The sequence below is a fragment of the Tachyglossus aculeatus genome, chromosome 21 (assembly GCF_015852505.1).
Source record: "Tachyglossus aculeatus isolate mTacAcu1 chromosome 21, mTacAcu1.pri, whole genome shotgun sequence".
Lineage (NCBI taxonomy): Eukaryota > Metazoa > Chordata > Mammalia > Monotremata > Tachyglossidae > Tachyglossus > Tachyglossus aculeatus.
The window spans coordinates 53,844,450-53,851,180 of NC_052086.1; positions in this window are offsets into that span (position 1 = coordinate 53,844,450).

Genomic DNA, 6,731 nt, shown 5'->3' on the forward strand with positions numbered 1-6,731 from the left:
TTAACAAATAGTAAGTGCTTATAGTAAATGCTAAATAAATACCATTAAAAAACAAAAAAATACCCATCTGGCCCAATCAACTTTGGCAGTGGTGTGGGGATTACAGTGAAAACCAATACACGGTTCCTGCTTACGAAAACGGCATACACAAATCTAGCGCCGCTTGCCACTTAAAATATAATCAGGCAAAAGTATTTATTGAGCACCTGCTGAGTGCTGAGCACAGTATTAGATGGGCACTTGGGAGCGAATGATAGAATTAATGGACAGGATTCCTGCTCTCAAGGAGTTTACAATCTAACATTAAAGTAAATCACAGGTAGGAGGAAGTAATATAAAGCTGTGTACTTCAGTGGTTGGGACCTGGGGCAGGAGGCGGGGTGAGTGCCCAAACGTTTAGGTAACGCGGAAGGGAAATAGGGTGGGGAGATGAGAGATTAATCTCAGAGGGCTTTGAAGGTGGGAGAGCAGTGGTCTGCTGGATGGGAAGAACTTCAGGCAGGAAGGAGTGGGTGAGCAAGAGGTTGGCAGCAGGAAAGAGTGGAAGGAAGCACCAAAATAGACACTGTACCCAAAAGAGCCCAGATAAAAACAGATGTTTGGAAAGGAGTGACACAGGAGGTCTATTGGAGTGATTGGAGACACAAGGAGCTAATCTAGGAAGGCTACCGGAGGAGATGCGTTAATAATTATAATCATTTTGGTATTTGTTAAGCACTTACTTTGTATCAAGTACTGTACTAAGCACTGAAGTGAATGCAGTATCATCAGGTCACACACAGGACTCACGGTCTAAGTAGGAGGAAGGACAGGTACTGAATCCCTATTTTGCAGAGGCACAAAGAAGTTAAATGACTTACCCAAGGTCATGTAAAAGATAAGCAGTGGAGCTGGGATCAGAACCCAGGTCCTCTGACTCCCAGGCCGAAGCTGTTTTCACTAGGCCATGCTTAGTAATAATAGTAATAATGATGATGATGGCATTTATTATTCTCTTACTATGTGCAAAGCACTGTTCTAAGCACCGGGGAGGTAACAAGGTGATCAAGTTGTCCCACGGGGGGCTCACAGTCTTAATCCCCATTTTACAGATGAGGTAACTGAGGCACAGAGAAGTGACTTGCTCAAAGTCACACAGCTGACAATTGGCGGGGCTGGGATTTGAACTCATGACCTTTGACTCCAAAGCCCGGGCTCTTTCCACTGAGCCACGCAGCTCAGAGGACTTGGTTGGTGGTGGAGGTAATTCTAAACTGAGGCTATGGCCGTGCCGTGGCTCAGAGGTGGGATTATCAGGGGTCAGTTGGGAAGCAAATTACCTGGGCAGGAATGAAGAGCATAGACTGGGTGGTATGGGATAAGCAATGCTCCCGGAGCACTTGAAAATTTTAAGTGGCTTTGAGCTGTGATTATGGGCTCTGGTCAGCCTGGGATCATGCACCTGGGCCTCAGCTGAATCTAGGACCCAAAACAGCCTGCTTTCACTCCCAATCCCCAGAAGACTTCCCTCTCTCACCCTCTCCCTCCCTCTTTCCTTCTCTCCTCTCCCCTATTGTCTTGTTCTTGCAGAGCCAGAGGTGGTTGTGGGGTGCTGGGAGGTGGGGCCAGTTTACCTTGCAGCCTTCCTGCTGAGAGCTACAGGAAGCTCTTTCCTCCTCTGTCAAAAATGATCAATCCGTTAAAGGTTAAAAGCCCATCAGGTCACCGTGGGCTGGCACAGAGCAGCTCTGGTGGTCCACAAAGCATCTTTAACCCGCCCACCTGAGCCTGGGGTGGAAAACTTGAAGGAACAGTGGAGATGGGGATTGCACTGCCCCTACCCCTGACAGCACCCCCCACCAAAATGCCAAGAGGTCTCCCTGCTAGGGAGTGGAATGGTTGGGGAAGAGAAGAGTGATGGGGGGAGTGGGAGAAGGAAAGGAGTTGCAGGGAAGGAGCGAGAAGTAAAGCTGGGCAGGGTGGCTGCCCCATCTCACATCTAACTCCAATCAGTCAGTCACTCATTTTTATTGAGCAGTTACTGTGTGCCGAACGCTGTACTAAGTGCTTGGGAGAGTACAGTGTGACAGAGTTGGTAGACATGCTTCCTGCCCACAATGAACTCACAGTGTAGAGGGGAAGACAGACATTGATTTAGATAAATGAATTATGGATAGATATGTAAGTGCTGAAGGAGGGATGAATAAAGGGTGCAAATCCAAATGCAAGGGAGAAGGTGGAATTTATGGTCATCACAGCCACCTGGCATCCTGCCAAGCAGCTCCTCAGCCTCACCTGGTGATTTTTCCAGGCCTGAGTGGGCAACCCCAGCTCACAGGGAGGCAGCCTCGCTCCAGTAGGGCAGAGAGGGCTGGTGATGGAGTGCTGTTTCAGCTCTAAATCTAAGTCAGCTGCAAGGCTCTGAGGCCCCAGGCCCTGCAAGTTCTTCTCCTGCGCTGGGATTTTCTGTGGGAGTAGAGGGAGACTCTGCCTCCCATTAGGAAGCCCCCAGTATCCTCCCTTCCCTTCGGCTCCTGACTCGGCAGCCAAGCTTCCTCAGGTACCAGTGCGGACGAGGAACCAGGGAGGAGGAAGAGGAGGCAGGGGCTGGGGAGATGGGACTTGGGGGCGGGAGTGGCCAGCAGCTGCAAGATGCTTTTCGACTCTCCTCAGCTGCAGCAGAGAGGGCCTTGGCAGGCAGCCAGCCCGGCTCCTGATTGACTCCCCACTTCCCCCCGGTTCTGGGTGATTTGACAGCAAGCAGCCTAGGCTGGGAGTCCTCAGGACCCAGATGGCAGCCAAGGGTTACCGAGGCGGGAGCCAAGCCAGTGTACCCTCTCCTTTCCTCTGCCCAGGAGCTCACTTGCTCTCTGCCACATGGACTGGGGCCTGGCCAAAGAATGGTTAAACTCCCCCTTCGGCCCCAGGCTGGGTACCTCATCGAGGGAGACCCCCCTCACCCCACTCCCCTCACCACAGCAGCCTGTCCCAGGGAACACAGCTCTGAGCTATTTCCAGTGTGCCGGCGTTGGTTCGCTGCTCGGCCCTGGCGGTGACTCGCTGGCCCACGTCCGACGGATCCACGAAGGTTTACGCCGTAGTCGCGAGAAGATGAAATCTTCCTCCGCTTTGCCACTGGGGAGGCTGATCTCACCCTGGTTCCAGTTAGGCTGGCTCCCACCCGCCCACGCTCCCCCCACCCGAGCAGAGAAACGAGGAAGAGAAATGAGAGCAGCCACTGCCTGGCCCCGGGGCGGCGTCCAGTGCACAGCCCAGCTGGCCGCCAGTCGAACTGCTCGGCCCCCAGCCTGAACCACAAGGAATTCACCTCTGGCCTTCCTGGAAACACTCTGAATCACACCCAGAAGGTCCCTAGGGAGATTCTCCAAGAAACTGTCTCCATTTTGGCCCTCTCCTTTAACTCCATCTTCAGCCCAGGGCCTCACTCATCATCACCATCATCAATCGTACTTATTGAGCTCTTACTGTGTGCAGAGCACTGTACTAGGCGCTTGGGAAGTACAAATTGGCAACATATAGAGACGGTCCCTACCCAACAGTGGGCTCACAGTCTAAAAGGGGGAGACAGAGAACAAAACCAAACATACTAACAAAATAAAATAAATAGAATAGTTATGTACAAGTAAAATAAATAAATAGAGTAATAAATATGTACAAACATATATATATATATATATATATACAGGTGCTGTGGGGAAGGGAAGGAGGTAAGATGGGGGGATGGAGAGGGGGCACCAATGCAAACCAGGCAGTCTTCTATAAAAAGTTCCTGTCAGTGGCAAGTGGAGCTACCTGCTGTCTCTCCCCCTTCCAAGCAGGTGAGCTGCTGGGTTGGTATCCCTGTCCTTCTAATCCCCGCTCCGCCACTTGTCTGCTGGGTGACCTTGGGCAAGGCACTTAACTTCTCTGTACCTCAGTTCCCTCATCTGTAAAGTGGGGATTGAGACTGTGAGCCCCACGTGGGACGGAGATTGTCTTACCCAATTTGTTCCTATCCATCCCAGCGCTTAGTACAGTTCCCAGTACGTAGGAAGCGCTTAACAAATGCCGTAATCATTATGATTGATAATCATCATAATAGTGATAATTATCGTGGTGTTTGTTCTTTTTTTTTTAAATGGCATTTATTAAGTGCTTACTATGTGCAAAGCACTGTTCTAAGCGCTGGGGAGGTGACAAGGTGATCAGGTTGTCCCACGGGGGGCTCACAGTCTTAATCCCCATTTTACAGATGAGGTAACTGAGGCACAGAGAAGTTAAGTGACTGGCCTAAAGTCACACAGCTGACAGTTGGCGGAGCTGGGATTTGAACCCATAACCTCTGACTCCAAAGCCCGGGCTCTTCCCACCGAGCCACTGCTTACTATGTGCCAAACGCTGTACTAAGTGCCGAGGTACCTTCAAAAAAATTGGGTCAGACACAGTCTCTCTTCCATATGGGGCTCACAGTCTAGGGGCTGATTTTCATTTCTTCTAGACTGTGAGCCCATGTTGGGTGGGGGCCGTCTCTATATGTTGCCAACTTGTACATCCCAAGAGCTCAGTACGGTGCTCTGCACACAGTAAGCGCTCAATAAATACGATTGATTGATTGATTGAAATTCACATTCCTGCTTTGGCCCCACCCCCAGTCCTCTCCCTCCTGGGGTCTCGGGGCCCCTCCCTCTGTCTGGGAGCCAAGCTGATCCCCCTGGAACCAACCCACCTGTTCCCCCCCGGGTCCCCTTCCTTCTCCCTCACCCTGGGACTCCTGGCTGGGCCATCATCTATGCTCCTTCTCCTTCCCTTGGAGATCCCCCCAGCCGGCCGTGGAGGTCTCTGGATCCTCCCCGCAACAGCTGCCCACCCCTGTTGCCCCTGGGCTCCCTTACCTGGCATGGCAGGGCCGCTAGCTCTCGGGTGGCCGTTTGTGAGGGCTGCTCTGGACCCCTGGGGACTTCGGGATAGGGACTAAAGGCCCAGAGCCTCCCTCTGCCCCAAACCCAAAGCAGGGCATCCAAGTGGAACAGCCTCCGTCCTGGGGCGGTGGTGGCAACAGCAGCAGCAGCAGCGGCCCTGGCCATCAGGGCCTGAGTTGTCCATCCACCTCTGCCTCAAACAGAAACTCCTCACCACTGGCTTTAAGTCGCCTTGCCTCCTCCTCCCTCGCCTTGCGACTATTTCACTACAACCCTGCCTGCACACTTTGCTCTTCTAATGCCAAGCTACTCACTGTATCTCAATCTCGTCTGTCTCGCCTCCAACCTCTTGCCCGCATCCTGCCTCTGGCCTGGAGTGCCTTTCCTCCTTATATCCAACAGATCATCATCATCATCATCAATCGTATGTGTGTGCAGAGCACTGTACTAAGCGCTTGGGAAGTACAAATTGGCAACATATAGAGACAGTCCCTACCCAACAGTGGCAGATAATTTATTCTCCCCCTCTTCAAAGCCTTATTGAAGGCACATCCCCTCCAGGAGGCCTTCCCTAAGCCCTCCTTTCCTCCTCTCCCATTGTGTTGCCCTGACTTGCTCCCTTGATTGATACTCCTTTCCAGCTCCACAGCTTGTGTACATACCTGTAATTTCTTTATAATAATATTATTATTTTTGGTATTTAAGCACTTACTATGTGCCAGGCACTGTATTAAGCACTGGGGTGGATACAAGAAAATCAGGTTGGCCCCAGCCCCTGTTCCACATGGGGCTCACTGTCTCAATCCCTTCTGCACAGCACCTTGTATATATGTTTGTACATATTTATTACTCTATTTTATTTGTACATATTTATTCTATTTTATTTGGTTTATATGTTTTGTTGTCTGTCTCCCCCTTCTAGACTGTGAGCCCGCTGTTGGGTAGGGACCGTCTCTAAACGTTGCCGACTTGTACTTCCCAAGCGCTTAGTCCGGTGCTCTGCACACAGTAAGCGCTCAATAAATACGATTGAATGAATCCCCAGTTTACAGATGAGGTAAGTGAGGCGCAGAGAAGTGAAGCGACTTGCCCAAGGTCACACAGCAGACAAGTGGTGGAGTTGGGATTAGAACTCATGGCCTTCTGAGTCCCAGGGCCCGCTTCTAATTTGGCTTCAAGACTCCAGCTGGGATGCTGTATTGCCTGTGGCTTTATTTCACTCTGCCTTAAAATGTTCCTGAACATTAGGGCAGAATTTGTAGACTGGGGTGCTCCAATGTCACTTTTGCATTCCCCCAAGCGCATAGTACATCGCTCTGCATAGTCAGTGCTTAGTAAATAGCAATGATTCTGTTTTCCCATCCAGTGCTGTGGCCTAGTGGAGAGCACACGGGAGTCGGACCTGGATTCTAATCCCACCTCTGCCACTGCTCTGCTGTGTGACCTTGGGCCAGTCATTCAACTTTTCTATGCCTCAGTTACCTCATCTGTGAACTGGGAATTTAATGCTGTGAACCCCATGTGGGAAAATGGACTATGTCTAAATCTAATTAGCTTGTATCTACCCCAGCGCTTAGTACAGTGCCTGGCATATGCACTGTAAGGGAGGCAGCATGGTTCAGTGGAAAGAGCCCGGGCTTTGGAGTCAGAGGTCATGGGTTCAAATCCTGACTCTGCCACTTAGCTGTGTGATTTGGGCAAGTCACTTAACTTCTCTGTGCCTGTTACCTCATCTGTAAAATGGGGATTAAGACTGTGAGCCCCACGTGGGACAATCACCTTGTAACCTTCCCAGTGCTTAGAACAGTGCTTTGCACATAGTAAGCGCTTAAT